This window comes from Oryctolagus cuniculus, chromosome 15, assembly GCF_964237555.1.
Source record: "Oryctolagus cuniculus chromosome 15, mOryCun1.1, whole genome shotgun sequence".
NCBI lineage: Eukaryota > Metazoa > Chordata > Mammalia > Lagomorpha > Leporidae > Oryctolagus > Oryctolagus cuniculus.
In genome coordinates, this window is record NC_091446.1 from 8,592,909 (window position 1) to 8,614,363 (window position 21,455).

The following is a 21,455-nucleotide window of genomic DNA, read 5'->3' on the forward strand; positions in this document are numbered from 1 at the left end:
GGAGCCATCTTCCACTTCTTTCCCAGGCCATAACAGAGAGCTGGATTGGAAAAGGAGCAACTGGGACAGGAACCAGCGTCCATATGGGATGCTGGCACCACAGGTGGAGGCTTAGCCTACTACTCCACAGCACCAACCCTGGGACATAGGTTTCTAAGCCGTCAGTCTGAAGCCCTGCCCCTTGGCATATTTTAGATTAATTTATTGTGACATGCTCCTTGAAGCTAAGATCCAAAACCCATGGCCCCTACATCCAACGAAAAGATTGGTGCAATACCCTGCACTTTCATTGCCCGTTTCTACTAACACAGGGATGTTGTATGCAGCTGTCAAGTCAAAGGCAGGATTAAGGAATGCAAATTTCCTGATATCCCCATCAGAATGTAGAGACCATGTGGTACCAACGTGGGGCAGACTGCATTGTTTATTACATTAGGTAAACCACACGTTGGGGGCTGGCACTATGGCATGGCAGGTAAAGCCTCTACAAGCAGTGCCAGAATCCCATATGGGTGCTGGTTCTAGTCCTGGCTGCTCCTCTTCCAATCCAGCTCTCTGCTATGGCCTGGGAAAGCAGTGGAAGATGGCCCAAGTCCTTGGGCCCCTGCACCCACGTGGGAGACCCAGAAGAAGCTCCTGGCCTGGCTCCTGGCCTCGGATCAGCTCAGCTCTGAACATAGAGCCATTTGGGGAGTGAATCAGCAGATGGAAGACCTCTCTCTCTCTCTCTCTCTCTCTCGCTCTTGCTCTCGCTCTCTGCCTCTCTATAACTCTGCCTTTCAAATAAAATAAATACTTTTTTTTTTAAAAAAAGCATAGGCATTGAGACATGTGGTTGTTTTTTACTTAATAAGCTGCCCGTGTCATATGAAACTGAATAACCCCTACCCCCTTGACGGCCAGCACCACCATGTCCTTTACCCTGGCCAATGCACTGTGAGGTTTAGTGGCCTGTGTCATTTCTGGGCAGTTTTAGGAGGGATTGCACTTGGCTAGCGAGTCTTCTCCCTCTGCCATGACCACGACACATTTTCCAGATAGAGGCTGCTCATTTTTTTGGATCCCAGGATGAAAATGACAAAAGCAGAGCCCCAGCCAACACACAGTAGACACTTAGCCTAGCAGATCAGTAGGACTTTTCCTCTCAGCCTCACCAGCATTTGCTATGTTTTTTTAAAAATTTGGAATGGTAATCATCCTTGGTGGCGTGAGGTGATACCCCGTTGTGGTTTTCACTTGTATCTCCCTGATGGCTAGTGACCCTGAGCATTTTTCCATGCGTCTGTTGGCCATTTGTGTTTCTTCTTTTGAAAAACATCTGTTCATTTCCTTTGCCCATGTCTCAACTGGAGTGTTTGTTATGTTGCTGCTGAGTTTCTTGAGCTCTTTATAGATTCTGGATGTTAATCCTGTGTCGGATGCACAGTTTGCAAATATTTTCTCCCTTTCTGTTGGTTGTCTTTGCATTTTGTTAATTGTTTCTGTCGCTGTGCAGAAGCTTCTTAGCCTGATGCAATCCTGCTTGTCTATTTTTGCTCGTATTGCCGGTGCTTCTGGGGTCTTTTCCAAGGAGTCTTTGCCCAGACCAATGACTGGCAGCATTTTCCTTATGTTTTCCTTCTTGAAATAGAGGTAATGTGTTGGGGGGGAGGGTGCTTCCCAAATATCCCAGAGACCAGCAAAATGTCTTGTCTGTAAAAAGCTCTTGAAAAACGCCGACTGAATTTAATTAAGCACAGTATTTTTTCCGCTGGGGGGAAAAAAATAAAGACTGCGTGAGCACAGCCAAAGGCATTCGTGCGATTGTTAGTGCCAGCTCTAGCCAAAGGCACTCTGTGCAATTGTCAGTGCCAGCTCTAGCCAAAGGCACTCTGTGTGATTGGTAGTGCCAGCTCTAGCCAGAGGCATTCTGTGTGATTGGTAGTGCCAGCTCTAGCCAAAGGCATTCGTGCGATTGTTAATGCCAGCTCTAGCCAAAGGCACTCTGTGCAATTGTCAGTGCCAGCTCTAGCCAAAGGCACTCTGTGTGATTGGTAGTGCCAGCTCTAGCCAGAGGCACTCTGTGTGATTGGTAGTGCCAGCTCTAGCCAAAGGCATTCGTGCGATTGTTAATGCCAGCTCTAGCCAAAGGCACTCTGTGCAATTGGTAGTGCCAGCTCCACCTTTGGGCTTAAGGACAAGAAGCAACTGTGAGCCAAACTGTATTGTGTCAGCGAAAATTCCAGAACAGTTAGGGCTCCTTCCAAGCTGGCCTGGAGCTCCTTTGCAAAAGCAGAGTGAAACCCAGTTTCAGCGTGTGTGTGCTCGCGCCTCCTCTTGGGGGCGCTCCTGTTGCGCTAAGCGGGAGAACGACACAAGGCTGCAGCCAAGTTGGAGGTGACAAGTAGGGAGCAGGCACCACCTTCAGAGGTGAGGAGTGCAGCGGGGCAGGGCTCGGAGGCCCGGACGCAGGGCAGGGCAGAGGCGAGCACACGTCCCAGGGTCCTGAGGCCTCGCCAGCTTGAGAAGAGTCAGCAAGACGGCAGCCGTGGGAGCAGGGATGGAAGACATTTTCCCAGAAATCAGAAGCTGCCAGTATTGGCACAGAGAAAAGGCTGACGCCATCGTCGTGGGAGACATGTGTGTTAAAAAAGAAAAAAAAAGCAAAGATCACCCATGGAAAAAATTCTCAAGGCTGAGTGGTTTCATGGTTGAATTCTTTGAAAGGTAAATGAGCGCGCGGGGGGGGGGGGGGGGGGCATGAAAACGAGTGGATCCCAGTCCCACAACCTGTCAGAGAGAGCGTCCCCTCTCCCCTGCAAAGAACACCCACACATCCGACTCCTTTATGGGGAGGGGCGGCACCACTGAAGAGGCTATGGCGAATGCACCTGATAGTGTGTTAAAGAATGGAACTGAAGGCAAGACTTCTACTAATACATTTACATGTGTTGCAGAATTTGCTAAAGAATACCTAATAAAATTTCAGATCCATTCCTGAGGGCACTTTTTTGTAAACAAAATAAATAAGTAAGGACCTTCATTAACATGATAGAGACCATCTGAGCTTCAAAGCCAGCGTGACACCAGAAGAACCACAGGAGGCAGCCCCCTTAGCACCAGGACTGGAGTTAGGTTGTCTAGCACTAGACATTCTGGCCAATTCAGTGAGGAAAAACACACCAAAAATGCAATCAGGACGAAGGAGGCAAAAGCGCCCTGTGTTACAGATGATAATATTGTTTTACTAAAAACACAGAGAATCATTCTTCAAAAAATAATTCAGGGGCCAGTGCTGTGGCACAGCAGGTTAAAGCCCTGGCCTGAAGCGCTGGCATCCCATATGGGCACCAGTTCTAGTCCTGGCTGCTCCTCTTCTGATCCAGCTCTCTGCTGTGGCCTGGGATAGCAGTAGAAGATGGCCCAGGTCCTTGGGCCCCTGCACCAGTGTGGGAGACCCAGAAGAAGCTCCTGGCTCCTGACTTCGGATAGGCACAGCTCCAGCCGTTGCAGCCAATTAGGGAGTGAACCAGTGGATGGAGGACCTCTCTTTCTCTGTCTCTACCTCTCTCCATGGCTCTTTCAAATACATAAAATAAATCTTTAAAAAAAATTCAGCACAGTGGCTCACTTAAAATTTTCATTTAGGGAGAGGCTTTTAGCCTTGCTGTTAAGATGTCCGTTAGGAAGCCCCAATCCCATGTCAGAGCTCCTGGATTCCATACCAGGCTTCGGCTCCTGAGCCCGACTTCCTGCGCCTGCAGACCTGGGAGGCAGCCGTGATGGCTGGAAGTGGCTGGGTTCCTGCCACCCCCATGGGAGGCCTGCATGGAGCTGCCACCACCAGGCCTCAGCTCCGGCCAGCCTCTGGGCTGTTCCAGGCATTTCAGGAGGTGTCATTTGGTCCTGTCCAAGTCCCCTGTCCACCTGTGCCTCTCCCAGAGATATCACAATGTTTAAATTAAGTTATGCAAAATTCGCTTCCCTCTGGACAAGCAATAAGCATTTCGAAGTTACAGGAAAAAGAAGCCATTCAAAAGAACCAAAAGGGCCGGCGCCGTGGCTCACTAGGCTAATCCTCCGCCTTGCGGCGCCGGCACACCGGGTTCTAGTCCCGGTCAGGGCGCCAGATTCTGTCCTGGTTGCCCCTCTTCCAGGCCAGCTCTCTGCTGTGGCCCGGGAGTGCAGTGGAGGATGGCCCAAGTGCTTGGGCCCTGCACCCCATGGGAGACCAGGAGAAGCACCTGGCTCCTGGCTTCAGATCAGCGCGATGCGCCGGCTGCAGCACACCGGCTGTGGCAGCCTTTGGAGGGTGAACCAACGGCAAAGGAAGACCTTTCTCTCTCTCTCTCTCTCTCTCTCTCTGTCTCTCTCACTGTCCACTCTGCCTGTCAGAAATTAAAAAAAAAAAGCGTAAATAGGGAAATTAAATGCAAAAAATATAAATGTAAAAACAAAGGTGTTTTTAAAAATAAGTAAAGCTATCTGGGAATTTACTTCACAAAAATACAAGAATTATGTGAATACAGTTACTAGAAGAGTTAAATGAAGATTCGATAAGTGGAAGGACACACTGTAACACTCCTAGATGAGGAAATGTATCTAGCTGGAATTTTCCATTTCGTCTGGTGTAGGTGCACGGATTTCACCAGCGAACGGGCCCAGCCGTAAAATCCCCAGCCCTCACCTTACCTCCTGGGTTATTTCTGAAACTCCCCAAGGGCCTCTGCCAGCTGGGGGCAGACCCTCCTGGGGACGCTGACCCTGCAGTTTGCAGGGAGGTGCTCTGCTCTGTAGAACCCCAGTAAAACCAGGCTCACTCACCAGACGCACAGGCAGCCAGTCGCTGACATCTGCACAGCGGGGAAAAGTCGGTGTTTATCTCGTGATGCGCGGAGCTAGGCGGGCAGGCAGCCACGGCTCAGCCCCGACTCCTCTCGGGAGTGAGGTGGTGGACCTTGCAGACTCCATGCACAATCAGCTCCTTGGGCCACAGCCTTCCGTGGCCTGCTCAGCTCAGACAGCACGGCGGCGAGACTCTTTGCCACTGCTGGCGACGGCAAGGTGGGCTCTGGGCTGCCGGGGGTCTGCAGGTCAGTGGTTCTTACTGTGTTTGATTTGGGCCTGGCATTCAGATGGGATCTCAAGAGGTGGTCGTGGGGCTGGCCTACCCCATAACCCCTCCCCCAGTTCACTGAGTTATCTTCTAAGGAGCTCTCTTGCAGTCATGAACAGGGAGACAGAACGGCAAGCTGAGGGCGGGAGACCAGGGCCTGGTGAGGTCTACATCGGAGACACTAGGCCTAGGGCCTCCGGTTCACTGCCTCTGCCCTAGGTGCCAGGTCCCTCTTCTCCCTCTACCCCAGTTTGTAAAAGACTTGTAGCAGGGGTGTGCAGGTCAGTTTCCAATAACCAGATCTCTAGGGAGGAAACAGGTTGATTACAATGCTGATTTGAGTGGTATTTGGCACATGGTTTACAAGTGCGGACCGCAGCACTCTTCAGTCCAGTCCGTGCACGGTGTTTGCAATCTAAAACTGCTTTTTATATTGTGGAATGATTGAAAAGTCAGGAGCATAGACAAAGACCCAAAGGCAGGAGAACGCAGCCCTGGCAAGGGGAGGGAGGGGCGCCCACGCAGAGCAGGCCAGCTGGACACCGAGTCGTGGACAGCAAGAGTTGATGAAACAGCGGGAGGCCAGCAGGGTCAAGCCAGGAAGAAGGCACATGTCCATCGAATGGATCACCCTTGGTTCTCAGGATAAAGACGGAAAGATCACCTGAAGAACTTTCCATCTTCTATAAAAACAGGACATCGGTGTCCATGTTACTGTCACCTGTGGCACGACCCACGTGACAAGTGTTTCTGAACATTCAGTGCCCAGAAGGCTCTCTTGCTCAGGGATAAGCTTTGCTCCACAAGCAAGAGGCGGTTAGAGAATTGACGATTCTGCGTAGCGAGCGCCTTTGCTGATTACTGATGAAATTCTGCCTCCGTAGAAGACTGCGCTGTGTTCCCACCAGGTCGCAAGGTTACCTGGTCAGAGCAGCCTCACGTCTTCTCGGGGGGGCCTCTCCTCTGAGCTACAGAACACAGGCTACAGTTTGTGTCACTGCCGCCTCAGCTCTCCTAAGGAAGCCGTCACCAGGGCCATTCTAGGAGGACTGGGGACAAGTTGATTCATTGCCTATAACCATGCCTTCAGGCAGAGGGATCCCAAACTTTGGTGGGCGTCAGAGTCACCTGGAGGGCTTGTTAAACACAGAGATGCCTGCCCGGCCTGCAGAGACTGACTCAACAGAAGGGATGGGACCAGCTTTCGTTCCCGCAGCTTCTCAGGGAGGAACCTCTGCCTCAGGCGGTCAGGGTTTGGTTTCCTCCACCGCGGGTTTAGACGAGTGCGAGGGGTGACTGTGAGCTCCCTGAGACTAAATGCAAGGTCGAGCACGCATGAACGTGGAAGGGGCCTGCGCCCAGAGCTGGAACCCCAGCGCCCACACGGGACTTCACGCAGAATGGCCAGGACTTGTTAGAGTTTGCTTCCTGTCTTCTCCTTTCAACTCATCTAACCAACAAGGAGCTACATCTGGGTAGTTTCCATTTTCTAATCTCTTCCACGTTGTAAAGTCATTGCCTTTTTCTTTTTTCTTTTTTTTTTCTTTTTCTTTTTCTTTTTTTTTTTTTTTTGACAAGCAAATGATCAGTGAGAGAGAAAGTGACAGAGAGAAAGGTCTTCCTTCCTTCCAATGGCCGCTGTGGCCAGTGTACCACGCTGATCTGATGGCAGGAGCCAGGTGCTTTTCCTGGTCTCCCATGGGGTGCAGGGCCCAAGCACCTGGGCCATCCTCCACTGCACTCCCGGGCCACAGCAGAGAGTTGGACTGGAGGATGAGCAATCGGGACAGAATCCGGCACCCCGACCGGGACTAGAACCCGGTGTGCCGGCGCCAGAGGCAGAGGATTAGCCTAGTGAGCCGCAGCACCGGCCAGTCATTTTAAAATGGAGTGCAGTGGAGAGAGAATCACCATTTCATCAGCCCAGAGAGTAAAAGCTTAAACTGAAGCCGGCGCCGCGGCTCACTAGGCTAATCCTCCACCTAGCGGCGCCAGCACACCGGGTTCTAGTCCCGGTCAGGGCGCTGGATTCTGTCCCGGTTGCCCCTCTTCCAGGCCAGCTCTCTGCTGTGGCCAGGGAGTGCAGTGGAGGATGGCCCAAGTGCTTGGGCCCTGCACCCCATGGGAGACCAGGAGAAGCACCTGGCTCCTGCCTCCTGCCACCGGATCAGCGCGGTGCGCCGGCCGCAGCACGCTGGCCGCGGCGGCCATTGGAGGGTGAACCAACGACAAAGGAAGACCTGTCTCTCTGTCTCTCTCTCTCACTGTCCACTCTGCCTGTCAAAAAAAAAAAAAAAAAAACTTAAACTGAATCCCAGTTTCGATGAACTGAATTGAAGATTGGCAAGGGAAAGGAGAGAGGATTCAGGATGCATTGTTGGGGTCATCAGGGTTTGTGCTGACGGAAAGATGAGAAAGCGATTTCCACACTTGCTCAGGGAACAAGGTGAGTGTCCGTGAGAACCGGGGCAGTGGGATCAGGTGATTGTCCGTGAGAACTGGGGGGGGGGGGCGGTGGGATCAGGTGAGTGTGAGAACCGGAGAGTGGGATCAGGTGAGTGTCTGTGAGAACCGGGGGGCGGTGGGATCAGGTGAGTGAGAACCGGGGGGCGGTGGGATCAGGTGAGCGTCCGTGGGGGGGGGGGGCGGTGGGATCAGGTGAGTGTGAGAACCAGGGCAGTGGGATTAACAGGAGACAATGATTGGGAAAGCGGTGTTCCAGGTAGAGCAGCGGCAGGCAGGTGGGAAAACCAGGAAACAGGAGCGGATGGGCTGAGGGGCGGTGGAGGGCACACACGGGGGGGGGGGGGGGGGGGGGGCGGAGAACGCTGCCGGAGACAACTTCCTCCTCTCAAGAGAGCACCAGGCCTGGAGGGAAACCCAGAACCCCTGAAGGCGTGGGTAACCACAATTCTAATAAGCTACCTGAAGCTACTGAGAACAAAGCCTACCAATGTTTCTCTATGACGCCACCAAACCTGCAAAGACCTGATTCACACACAGACAGTATCCCATATTTATTGTGGAGACAGACCAATATCCCACATTTATGCAAAACAACTCAAATGCAGTAATAATAGCAACCAGAACCAAGCAGCGGACTCTGAAACCAATCCTCTTGACCAACGGGATCTGCTCAGAAATGTAATGAGTTATTTTTCACCAAGTTACTCTAAAGAGGGAAAAAATTATTTCCGTACATACAGAAGATATTTAACAAAATCCAACCACCATTTTTCAGTTATGAGACTCAAGAGGCTGGTGCTGTGGCGTAGTAGGCGAGGCCTCTGCCTGTGGCACCAGCAACTCATCCCAGCTGCTGCTCTTCCAGTCCAGCTCTCTGCTATGGCCTGGGAAGGCAGTGGAGGATGGCCCAAGTGCTTGGGCCCTGCACCTGCATGGGAGACCCGGAAGAAGCTCCTGGCTCCTGGCTTCGGATCAGTGCAGCGCCGGCCCTAGAGGCCATTTGGGAAGTGAACCAGTGGATGGAAGACTTTCTCTCTCTCTCTCTCTCTCTGCCTCTCTGTAACTCTGTCTTTGAAATAAATACATAAATCTTTTTTAAAAATTAATAAAGTGTGAAGAGTTGGCTACTTCTCTAAGCTGCCAAACTTTCTGTCTCAGCCCCAAAGCCAGCTTCGTGCTGAACGGGGAGCCACTGCGGGAGTCAGCGGCGATGGCGACGGTGATCAGCGCCCTGCCGTAGAGCTCTCTGTGCTGTCCCGGACAGCCTCAATTTCCCCAGCCATTACTGCACAATTCTGGACCATCTCACTCCGTTCGCCCTGCCTTCCTTGTCTCACTCACAGCTGAGAATTCCGTCCCCCAACTCACTGAGGCCATGGCAAGCAGACTCAGCGGCTCACGCCCTCCACGTCCGCCCACGGCACCCGATGCACGGGATGCCTTCCTGGCCCGGGCAAGCACCTGCACCCTGGCTTCCACCCCACCCCTTCAAGGACTTGTTCCCGCCCTCTCCTTTCTCCTGCCTCCTCAATTTTTCTTCATCTTCTTCTTCCTCCGTCTCCTCCTCCTTCTTCCCCATGGGGTCAACCTGCCAATAAACCATTTCTTCAATCCTTAAAAATATAAAAATGAGAGCATTCAGCTTTTGCTATCAGCCTCCACCCTGTTTCTCTGTTCCCCTTGCAGCAACACGCGTCAAAATAGTTCGATTCGCTCCTACCGCTCACCCACAACCGCTCACCCACAACACCGCTCACCCACAACCGTACCTGTCAAGAGCACCTGTGACCGGCACAACAGGCGTTTCCATCTGCTGTCTGCTCAGCCTGACACTCCTGACCGCCGCCTCCTTCTCAAGTCATTTCCTGTACTTGGCTTCAGGATACCACAGTGAGAGAGAGAGAGTGGACAGTGAGAGAGAGAGACAGAGAGAAAGGTCTTCCTTTGCCGTTGGTTCACCCTCCAATGGCTGCCGCAGTCGGTGCATCACGCTGATCCAAAGCCAGGAGCAAGGCGGAGGATTAGCCTAGTGAGCCGCGGCGCCGGCCCACCACACAGTCTTGATATACCAGTGTTTTCATGCCTTGTTCTTAAAGAACAAACTACGTCTTAATTCCTTTTCCACTAAGTTTTTTTAGAGACAGAGACAGAGAGAAAGAGAGAGAGAGAGAGAGGTGAGGGAGAGAGAGAGAGAGCTCCCATTTGCTGGTTCACACTCCCTAGATGCATGACCTGAGCCAGAAACTCAATCCAGGCGTGTGAGTGGTAGGAATCCAGTTCCATGAGCTGCTGCCCCTGCCCCTTAGTTTTGTTTCTTTCTTTCTTTCTTTTCTTTTTTTTTTTTTTTTTTTTTTTTGGACAGGCAGAGTTAGACAGTGAGAGAGAGAGAGACAGAGAGAAAGATCCTCCTTCCATTGGTTCACCCCAAAATGGCCGCTACGGCCGGCACTGCACCGATCCGAAGGCAGGAGCCAGGTGCTTATCCTGGTCTCCCATGGGGTGCAGGGCCCAAGCACTTGGGCCATCCTCCACTGCACTCCCGGGCCACAGCAGAGAGCTGGCCTGGAAGAGGAGCAACCAGGACAGAATCCGGCGCCCCGACCAGGACTAAAACCCGACCGGGACTAGAACCTGGTGTGCCGGCGCCGCAGGCGGAGGTTTAGCCTAGTGAGCCGGGGCGCCGGCACCCCTTGGTTTCTACGTTAGTAGCAGGCTGGAGTCCGGAGAGGAGCCTGGAGGCAAACCCAGGCACCCTGACCCAGGCCCCGGAAGTCCTGGCTGCCGTCCCAACCCCATCGTGCCTTCCTATTCCCCAGCACCAGCCCCTCTTCCAGCACCCTGAACACGGCGTGCCCCGCCACGCATTCCTGGGGCGTCTGCTGGCACCCCCAGTCTCCAACGGTGATCTCAGGCAGCCCTCTGCTTTTAAAATCCTGTCTGCGTGCTGAAGCGCCCCCAGCTTTTATTTCCAAAAATGACTTGTCTCAATTTCGCATCTGGATATCCAGCCGCCTGTCTGACATTTCTACTTGGACACCCAACAGACGCCTCGAACCCGACCCATCCAATGGTGCACTCGGGACGCCTTCCTCGGACCTGCCCCACCTGCACTTGGCCCATGGCTCTATTCTTCCAGTCTTTCAGGCCAAAAACGTTGCCCATTATCCTCTCCTAAAATATTTCCATTTCCAAAATGCAGACAGGCACAGGGAGAGCGCGCAGAAAGGGCAGTCTGAGCGGTGACATAAACCAGACCGTGAGCGCGGGGCATGGGGAAGTCATCAACAGGCAGACAAGCAAACGGCCCCAGCTCGGAAACGGGGTAGAGACGCCCCCCGGGCAGGGCTGCGCACTCCCCGTGCAGGCAGCCAAGGCAGACGGAGGGGAGAGACTGCTTCCCCGAGCGTCTGAGCCATGGCGACTCCCTCCCACTGCTCGCAAAAGAAAGCGAGTGAACGGTACACGGCCATGACTGCGAAGGGAGAACGGGGCAGTGAGCCTCGAAGTGCCCGCGTGGGCTCTCGCGGGCTCATCTGTCTGTCCAGTTCCAATTCGCCTCCGCACGACGGTCACGCCACAGCTGTCGCTCAGAGGTGACGCTCGGGCTCCGGGCCCTTCCAGCTGCCTCTCCACGCCTCACTCCGCCAGCCTCACTCACCTCACTGTCACCCTCACTGTCACCCACACCTCACTCACCCTGTCACTCACCCTCATCTCACTCACCCACACTGTCACCCTCACTGTCACTCACCCATGCTGTCACTCACCCTCGCTGTCACTCACCCTCACCTCACCCACACTGTCACTCACCCATGCCTCACTCACCTCACTATCACCCACACCTCACTGTCACCTACACCTCACTCACCTCACTGTCACCCACACCTCACTCATCCACACCTCACTCATTCACCCTGTCACCCTCACTGTCACTCACCCTCACCTCACCCACCTCACTGTCACCTACACCTCACTCACCTCACTGTCACCCTGTCACTCATTCACACTGTCACTCATCTGTCACTCACCCTGTCACCCACACACACTGTCAACTCACCCACGCTGTCACTCACCCACACTGTCAACTCACTCTCGCTGTCACTCACCCACGCTGTCACTCACCCTCGCTGTCACTCACCCACGCTGTCACTCACCCACGCTGTCACTCACCCTCACTGTCACTCACCCACACTGTCACCCACACTGTCACCCACACTGTCACCCACACACACTGTCAACTCACCCACGCTGTCACTCACCCACACTGTCACTCACCCTCGCTGTCACTCACCCTCGCTGTCACTCACCCACACTGTCACTCACCCTCGCTGTCACTCACCCACACTGTCAACTCACCCTCGCTGTCACTCACCCACGCTGTCACTCACCCTCGCTGTCACTCACCCACGCTGTCACTTACCCTGTCACTCACCCATGCTGTCACTCACCCTGTCACTCACCCTCGCTGTCACTCACCCGTCACTCACCCTCACTGTCACTCACCCTCACTGTCACCCACACACACTGTCAACTCACCCATGCTGTCACTCACCCACACTGTCACCCACACTGTCACCCACACTGTCACCCACACAGTCAACTCACCCACGCTGTCACTCACCCACACTGTCACTCACCCTCGCTGTCACTCACCCTCGCTGTCACTCACCCACACTGTCACTCACCCTCGCTGTCACTCACCCACACTGTCACTCACCTTGTCACTCACCCTCGTTGTCACTCACCCTCACTGTCACCCACCCTTGCTGTCACCCACACTATCACTCACCCACGCTGTCACTCACCCATGCTGTCACTCACCCACGCCTCACTCTCCTCCCTGGCAGCAGGACCCACTCAGCCTTCTGCAGAGCCGGGGCTGAGCTGCAAACCCACCACCTGGTCGGGAGACAGTGATGCCTCAGCGCTGTCTTGGGTGCAAAGACTGCAAAGGCACCAGCCCCGCCCGGATCTTCCAGCAACCCCAGAAGTAGCACCATCAATGGCAGCTGCCTGTGGTGAGGACCAACAAGAAGTCAAAAGGGAGTGACACGGGGGAGCTGTGCAGTTTCAGGGGATGCCTGGGGGCGGGCTCTCTGCTTCCACATCTGGATAGAAGTTTCTAGAGGGACTGGCTGGTGCTCAGCCGAGGAGAGGCAGGTGAGGGGTGATGGGGATACCTGGTGGGTCACCCTGGGCTGTGGAGGCTGATGGGGCACCCAGAGCACAGAGTGACGTGGTAGATGAGTGTGGGACTGGAGCCCCTGTTCTGGAGCGAGGTTGGTGATCAGGGGAACAAGTAGAAAGACACCTATTTCGGGCCAGTACGGTGGTGTAGCAGGTAAGGCCACCGCCTGCAGTATCAGCATCCCATGTGGGCGGTGGTTCAAGTCTCAGCTGCTCCACTTCCGATCCAGCTCTCTGCTGTGGCCTGGGAGAGCAGTGGAGGATGCCCCAAGTCCCTGGGCCCCGCACCTGCATGTCTCTCTTCCTCTCTCTCTCTGTAACTCTGACTTTCAAGCAAATAAACAAATCTTTTTTAAGAAAAGACGCCTATGTGGAGGCGAAGTAGACAGTGTAGGCGGGAGGACGGCAGCTCTGGGGCTGTGGGATCCAGGACTAAGCGTGTGCTGGGAGAGGTCCGCGTGACCTTCCCCAGGAAGAGCAAACCGGGGGAGGCCTGGGCTCCTCCGCAGGTGCCACCGCCTCATCTCCCAGAGGCCCCTGGCTGAGCCGGGGCTGGGGGTGCTCGGGTATCATGGCCAGGGCAGGAGAGGGCCGTGCCAGGGTCTCAGGCAGGGCAGGGAGGGGCTGCAGGGCCCTGAGCACATTGAGTTCTTCCTCCTTCGTCCCCAGGCTGCACTGCAGATGGCAGAAGCGGAGAGGACTGGGGTGGGGGGAGGGTGCCCCCTGCCACTCAGAGGCATAGGAGCGAGGTCCTCGGGGAGAGTGCACCCTGCCCGTGGGCAGGCCCTTGTCAGCTGGCTGCCGTGTGACCTTGAGTCCTTGGAGACTCCCGGCTACATCGAGGGAGACACGAGTTCTGGACGGTGTATGGACTCCTGCCCTGCAGGCACACCTGGCCCTGACACGTCACCTGCAGCCCAACTAACACAGACAGAGCTTCCTGTGGGGCTGCGCCCTCTGGCCGCCCTCCATCTACACCCGAGATGGCCCAGGGAGCTGGGGGTGGGGAAATTGAGGGGTCCCTGCTGTCACTTCAATGTGGGTCATGTGCCACGGGGTGACAGTAACAAGTGCCCGTGTGCTTCAGAGGTGGTGCGGCCAGTGCCAGCCGCAGCGGGGGCACACGCACATGTTGGGCACACGTGTGTGCTGCTGTCATGCACACGTCGGAAATAATGTGCATCCCAGCGACAGAGCTGGAGCCATGAGCCTGGACTAAAGCTGCAGGGGGTTCCTTGGCCTCTGTGGAGCCAGAGGCAGGTCCAGAGGTCCAGGAAGGGCTGAGCTGCCAGTGCTACTGTGACCCCTGCATCCCGGGGGTGGGCAGTCTGGGGCCCAGCACAGCCGCGAGCTGCGGGCCTGTGACAGCTCCTGTCCCACACACGCCGTTCCTGTCCTTACGTCAGCACAAGCCGAGCGTGATCAGCGTGAGGACCAGCGGCCAGTGCTGGGGGAGGCGCCAGGGTTTGTCTTGAAAGGGGTGGGGGTGCCGGGTAATGCCCTCCCTGAACCCAATCCCATGTTCTGAGAACAAGAAGTGATGCGGTCCCCCTGGGCCGTTCTCCAAACCCCATGAGCCTCCGAGTACCCGTTCCACAAGGTAGGGACGGGTCGTGCTGAGGTGCCCGTGCAGCCCGGCCCCTGCACGCAGTGCCGGTGCCATGCCTACCCCTCAGAGCCTTCTCTGCTGGGGAGCCGCTGAGCAGCCCCGCGGGGCCCCACGGCCAGGACTGGGCATTGCACCTTCCTGACCTGCAGCCAGACACCCTCCCGGGTGCCCTGAGGGCCTGCACCTGTGACAGCTCCTCCCCTCCCTGGTCTGGCCCTGCTGGCCTTACTAAGGTGCTCGTTCCTCATGTGAGAAACAGCCCCAGGGTGGCCATGGAAGAGTACGGGGCCCAGAGGCTGCCGTGGGAGTGGTGCCTGCACTCTCACAACTGATGAGAATCCATGCCGACATCCTGAGGGTCCACCCCTCCCCCGTGTTTACCTTGGCGCTTGCCCCTGCGCTGCCAGAGCGCAGTCCCAGAGGATCTGTCCGGGGCCACTGAGCACTGGGGCTGTGCTCCCGACACCGGCGGCAGCCGTGGGGCACAGGGGCCGCCCTTTCCCTCTCCCCAGGGCCTCCAGCGGGTGAGGTCACCCCAGCCAGGCCAGGTCGTCCCAAGGTGATTGGGGCTGTTGAGGAGGGGCTGCAGCAAAGGGATGAGCCAGGGGGCGGCCCTGCTGCTGGTGGGTTCTGGACAAGGAAGACATTCTCTGGGCCCTGGTGCAGCTGAAGACCCCCAAGCATGCAATGCACAAGCCAGATGGCCATGTGCCCGGGGTGTTAGGGGGGTGGGGGTCCCCATACCGAGTCACGCCCCTCATCTCCATCAGCCACAGGCCCTGCCGACTTTCCATGCCGCTGTCTGTGTTAGACCCCACACGCCCATGGCGCTTTCTCCAGGGGGCTTCGATGTCCCTGCTGGCCCCTGTGCCTCAGACCAGAACATGCAGACATTAGCAGCCCCATTCTGGGCCCCAGCCTGACTTCCCATCCTAGGAATAGCCGTGCTGCCCCCCAGTCTCATCCCAGTCACCCGGGACCAGGCAGGCCTGGGCTCGTCACAGTGCCCCGCTGACTCCCAGCATCCTCTGCTGCCTCTCTGTCCAGACTGGCTGGCTCCAGCTGACCCCTGCTAGAACCCTCCTCTTCCGCCACTACCCTCCCCAACCCAGGGACCAAGCTGCAGCCCGGGCTTTCCTTGAGTTTTGATGCCAGCGGCACTGTCAGGCGTTTGGTTGGGCGAGAGGAGCCAGCAGGTGGTCACCAAACTTCAAGATGATTTCAGGTGGATGGCGCCCCAAGGAGCGAGGACATGGAAAGGACAGAGGGGCCCTCGGGAATCGGAGCGTGGGCGGGGGGAGGGATGTCCCAGCTGCCAGTTTCTCTGCACCTTGCAGGGGCCTCTGCCAAGGCACTCAGAGCAGGTTTCCCGGCCAGGCCCTGGGCCCCCGAGCACCCTCAGCCCTGCCCGTAGAACCAGGGCATGTGCATCGGGGCCTCTGCTGAGAAGTGGCTCTCCCGGGGCGACCACAAGCCCAGGAAGCTCCTACCCCCAACAGCAGGCTCCCTCGCTGATCCTCACCCCAGCAGGCTCCCAAAGGTCTCTGCTGGGCAGCTGGGCAGGCCCACAGCGGAGGCTGCGGCCGCGACTCGGGCAGCAGGAAGGAGGTGGGGATGCTGGGAAAGCTGGTGAAACCCAGAGCCCCGAGTGGGGAGGAGGGACTTCCCCAAGGCCCCGATGTGGCCACACCCATCCGAGCGAGTGGGGCTGCTTCTGCCTCACTCCTGGAGGGCAGCCCAGAACTGAGCCCTCAGCTCCTGGGTGGCCCTCAAGGGCACAGAGCAGCTTCGGGGTGGGGGGGGGAAGGGTCTCCAAGGCATGGCTTGTGCTGGCCAGGCCCTGTCACTCCTCCCTCCGGGCCTGCAGGACCATGAACGGCCCCGCCTCCAGGGGGATGAGTCCACTCAAGTCCAGCTCAGGCCCCGGAGCGATGCAGCCTCTGGGGGTCTGCCCCTGTGTTGGGGGCACCCGCCCCACGCACCCATCTCCCAGCCGGTCCTGCTCAGGCCTGGATGGAGCAGGTATTCCCACACCTGCTGCCCTCACAGCTCCGCTCCCCCTAGCCCTGAGGACACGGGACGTCTGGATCCTTGAGGGTGAGCACGTGCCACTGTGGTGTCCTCCTCAGCCCTCAGGACCACGACGGGGCCAGCATCCCAGGAGTCCACCACTTGGCCTCAGGGAGCAGGCCTGGTGAGGCAGGGCCAGCTGGGCGGGGACTGAGGGGGCCCCTGTAGCCCCACCCTCACCCCCAAACCATCACAGACCACAGTGAGAGGGTGGGCCCTGCCCCGGAAGGCCACCCCTGGTCAGCACCCTTGTGGGCTTGGCTCGAGCCCCAGGGCTGGCAGGAGTGACATCCAGCTCCTGCCCACACAGAGGCTGGCACAGCCTGGGTGCTGCCCCTTCCAGCCTGCTGTCCACCCTGATGCTTCCTGAAGAGGCCCTGGGACCACCTCCAGGAAGTCCTCCAGGAAGTCCTCCAGGACACACTGAAGCAGGCGTGGGTCCTGGACAAGGACACAGTGCTCGGGCAACTTCAGGTCTCCCAGATGGTTTCAAGTGCCTCCTGTCTCCCGCTCCCCAAGGTGGGCTCCCGCCTCCCCGCTGCCCAGTTCTCCCTCAGGGGTGAGCGTGCCCAGCACTGGCAGTCCTGCTCCAAGGCCTTCCCCCTCCTCCATCACCACCTGTTCTTCTCTAAGAAGCTTCAGAAAACTGTTCTGGGCTGGGTCTCAGGACCGGTTCCGGGGCATCCCTGGCAGCAAGGAGGCGGGCGGGCGGGGGTGGGGAATATCCCACCACAAACAGCCACGCCTGCCCTGTGACTTTAGACCCTGGTTGGGAGGTCAGGCCAGGGTCTTCGGTTGTCCTGGACCCCAGAGGGTGGAGACTGAGCCCTCTGTGAGTGTCACAGCCCCGAGTGTAGTCATGGGCCAGCACTTACTGCACCCAAGAGCCAGGACAGAGAGGGCCACCCTACAGGTCACACGGTCTCCACAGAAGAGCAAACTGAGTCTGCTGTCCTTTCAGCAAAGCCAGTGGGATGTTCCAGCAGGCCCCAAGGCCTGGCCTGTGTCTCCCAGATGCCCATTCGTCTCCCCAAGCCTCAGAGGCCCAAGATGACTGGTCAGCCTGAGCAGCCCCGATGTTAGCTTCCCAACAGACTGATCCAGAATCTTCTACCCCTGGCCTGCTTGCAGGAGGAACAGGCAGATGGAGAGTGGAGTGATGAGGAAGGCTCCACGGAGCCCTGAGGCCCAGCTCTGGCCCACCTCTCCCTAACCCAGCACCCCTGCAGGGAAGGCAAGGCCTCTGGCGATGGGCTTCCCTGGCCAGAGCCGGCGTGTCCCTCAGAGCCGACTGTCTCCTCAAAGGGCCACGGGAGAAGCCATGTCTTGTGAGCCCGCTGGGGGCTCCAGCCAAAACCTGGCTCACATTCCACTCCTCATTCCACGGGTGACCATTTGGGAAGGGATCAAGGGGCCTCCCCAGGGCCTGCATTCCCCAGACCTGACCCAGTCTCTGGGTCCTGCCTGCCACTGCCTGAACCTCTGCACTTTGTGGGGTGGCAGGGCCTGTGCTGATGGGTGGCCTCGGAAGCCGTGGACTGCAAGGCCTCAGAGGCAGGCAGGCAGCAGGGCCCCGGGTCTCTCTCTCTGCCTTTCAAGTAAATAAAAACTTATAAAAAAAAAAATCCTGGTTAAGTCACTGCTTGCAACACCAGCACCCCGTATCAGTGCATTGGTTCAAGTCACAACTGCTCCACTTCGGATACAGCTTCCTGCTAATGCACCTGGGAAAACAGCAGAAGATGGCCCAAGTCCTCGGCCCCTGCCATCCATGTGGGAGACCATGATGAAGCTTTGGCTCCTGGCTTCCGCCTGGCCCAGCCCTGGCTATCATGGCCATTTGGGCAGTGAAGCGGTGGGTATAACATTTATCTATATATCCTTCTCTCTCTGTCACTATGTCTTTCAAATACATAAAACAAATCTTTAAAAATATTTTTAAATGCTGGTTGTAATACTGCCTTAGTTTTTCAAGATGTTATCATTGAAAAAAAAACTGAGTACAGAGTTCCATTATTTAGTACAACTAATGTGCATTTACAATTATCCCAAAACAAAAGCATAATTTGAAAATCATTTGTAAATATTTTGTATAAAATATAATTTTGAAATTATTACATATTTTACGACTCTAAATTTGTACTTTAAATTTAGTAATGAGGTGACCAAAAGGTGGCGCTGTTACCACATGACTATTCCACAGTAAGGCAGCACTCACTTTTAAATATACCATAACTATTAGAATTTCATCAATCAAAATTGTAAATACTAACTTCAATTAATCAATATTTTCAACACAAATTTTACATAACGTTTGAAAAGCATACGATTTTCACAACTCATTCAAGAACAGTGTATTACAAATAAACCATCTTGGAGTCTCATACCGTAAGATAACGGATGGAAATAGAAACCTAAGTAAGTGAGCGTTTCTCTATGTCCTCTATGGAGTGTTAGACCCTGCAAACACCAGCAAGGTCTGGTATTAGCTGGTTATACCAGACTTGGTATTTAGCAGTCAGATCTTTCCATTTCTGATACAAATAATTCCTGCCTCACTAACGTGGTTAACAGAACCTCTGATCAAAGATAGGCACCACTTATGGAAAATTCTTGACCTACAGCCAGAACTAAAAGGGAAGCCGAGGGGCCGGCGCTGGCATCCCATATGGGCGCCGGTTCTAGTCCCAGCTGCTCCTCTTCCAGTCCAGCTCTCTGCTATGGCCTGGGGAAGCAGTGGAGGATGGCCCAAGTGCTTGGACCCCTGCACCTGCATGGGAGACCTGGAAGACACTTCTGGCTTTGGCCTGGTCAACCCTGGGCTGTTATGGCCATTTGGGGAGTGGACCAGTGGATGGAAGATCTATCTCTTCTTCTCTAACTCTGCCTTCCACATAAAATAAATCTTAAAAAGACAGATAACCTTTATCCAATCTCATCATTTTACAAAATGTAGAAAGTGAAGTTCAATATAAAACGTAGACATAGTCCCAAAGCCACACACGGCAGGCAGCAGACGCTGACTGCAGCCCCAGGACTCAGTTTCACACACCAGTGACAAACAGGCGGAAGGGGACTTTTCATGCGAAAGGCGGCATTTACGTTCTCTGCATTAAGTAAGTCTTTTTAAAAATGGGTAAAATGTGCCCATGAGTAAGTTTTAAGTAAAAATAATACAGCCACAAAACATGGCTACCTATCTGTAAGGTAGCTACAGCAGAGCAGTAGCAGACACACACGGTGGCAGGAGGGAGGACCCAGGGTGCAATGTGTCACTTTCAGGAAGGGAGACTCCCAGCCAATGTTCCAGAAACTGTTACCCAGGCTGAAGCCGGCTCTCGTGGCTGATGGGAACAAGGAAATACAGGTTACATAAGCGACAGCACTTCTTCTTCTATTTTTTACAGAATTAGACAGAGAGACAGAGAGAAAGGTCTTCCTTCCGTTGGTTCACTCCCCAAATGGCCGCCACGGCTGGAGCTACGCTGATCCGAAGCCAGGAGCCAGGTGCTTCCTCCTGGTCTCCCATGTGGGTGCAGGGCCCAAGCACTTGGGCCATCCTCCACTGCCTTCCCGGGCCACAGCAGAGAGCTGGACTGGAAGAGGAGCAACCGGGACTAGAACCTGGCACCCAAATGGGATGCCGGTGCCACAGGTGGAGGATTAGCCAAGTGAGCCATGGCGCCAGCCCCACGACAGCACTTCTGATGAGAAAAATCTTTCAGAAAAATAAGCCGCCAGGGCGTGGTAAAAAAAATTGAAACTCCCTTGTTACATCCAGATAAGGTCCTGGAAATCGCTGGAGCGCTTCCCCAACACTACCACTGCAGACGGTGCCTTTTCAAAGGGTTTTGAAACAGGTATGAGCGTCATACAGAAAGCATCCTTGGAGCAATAAAAACCATGTACAACCTCACAAGAGAACCAAACTCAACACGCATGCTAGCGCATCGAAGCAGCAGGGACTAGAACACACGTGCTGAGTGTTGCAGTGGCAGCTCCGGAGGTGGGCTCTCAGTGCCACCTGACTGAGCAAGAGGCTGATGCCAAGGTGAAGACAGCACATCACAGAAAAGTGGTCTCGGAAGAAACTGAGAAAGAGTAGAGCAATGACCACATGTAGGAGAGGGAGGGACTCCCACACGGACATCCGGAAGCACCCCAGTGTACTCAGCTGGGCTCATCTACTCAAGCTCAGAGTAGAGATCCGGACGATGCTCTCAACAGTGAGAAGGCAACAGCTGTGGCTCTGCGGCTCATTAGTCCCATGGGTCAATGCAGACCCCTCCTGCTGCCAGGTCTCCAGTTCCCTCAGCACGCACTGACTGCAGGAGCTTGGCCTCCCTGATCCCAACGCCGCCGCTCAGCTTTGGTGTTCACGCCTGCTCCGAGTGGGTCAGGAGCAGGCGAGACACACGCGCTCGCTCATTCTTGGCTGCCTTTGAGGACAGGGTGTAATGAGGGTTTGAGAGCAGACTGGAGCCAAGGAGCAAAAGGAGACACCTCAAGTGACTGAAGTTTTCTTTGTAGAAAGAATTTCTAAAAGAATGATCTCTATTTCCAAGTAGCTAGGGCAGTCCACTTCTGTAAAAAGTATCCAGGTCACTCACTGTGCGGTAACGCCCTGTCTGCGTCCATTCAAGAAGTACTTGCGCTTCACCTGGCTGAGCACTGAGCTGAGCTCTGCCACGCAGCGCCACCCGCACACAGAGCATGTGCGGAGGGAAGGTGAGCAAGCAGCACACGGGACATCGAGCTGTCCACGAGTGCACGTCAACGGCCCAGCTGGAGATCAAAACGTCCTCTGTTAGGTCACCGTCAGTCTAACCGACAGCCGAACCTGGTCAGCAGTCCAGGTAACTCACACGAAGATCTGGAACCAACATGCTTAATTCTGCTTTTGACAAAAAGTTCCTAATGAAGCAAACTAGCGAGTTTCTTTTTCCCCAGATCACCTTTTCTTACACAATTTTCACATGAAACTAGCCTTAAGAATTCACAAATGTGGGGCCGGCACTATGGCAGAGT